We start from the raw sequence: 633 nt of genomic DNA, 5'->3' as shown, positions 1-633 counted from the left end.
AAGTTTAATATTTTTTCTCATAAAAAAACAACCTAATTTCAACCAGTTAGCTAAAACTGGATCGATTTTGACAAATAAGTTTCAAATAGGTTATTTTTTATGAATAAGTTTGGAAATGAGTTGGTTTTCAAAATTTGTCCTACATCTAAAATATCAAAGTTTCCCATACAATAATCTTCACGTTCATCTCTAAAGAGGAAAAATATCATTAACACTAAGGAGACGGTTGAATACTCACTACATTGTAGTAGATTACTAGTCAGAGTGGCTCATCCAAATAACTTCACATTATGAGGGATAACAAGTCCAAATATGATACTATTGTTTATTAACATCCTAAGAACACTTTAGGCATGGGCACAACTTTTTTATGAACCACAGCAAACAAAATTAACCATCATCAGAGAACATCCAATATAAATCTGAATATTCCAAGTAAACAATATGAAGCAGCAGTTCTCAATAATGATACAGCTTAGACAAGTGGGATTAAGAACAAACAAACCAAAAGGCACACCTAATTGCTCACTAAAAAGTACAACAAAGAAAGAAATAAACTGGATGAATGCCTGCAAGAGTTTGAGACTTGGAACAAGAAAACAGGGCACAGCATTGGCTACTCACAAGCCAATT

The sequence above is a fragment of the Asparagus officinalis genome, chromosome 9 (assembly GCF_001876935.1).
Source record: "Asparagus officinalis chromosome 9, Aspof.V1, whole genome shotgun sequence".
Classification (NCBI taxonomy): Eukaryota; Viridiplantae; Streptophyta; class Magnoliopsida; order Asparagales; family Asparagaceae; genus Asparagus; species Asparagus officinalis.
This window is presented reverse-complemented; position numbering follows the sequence as displayed.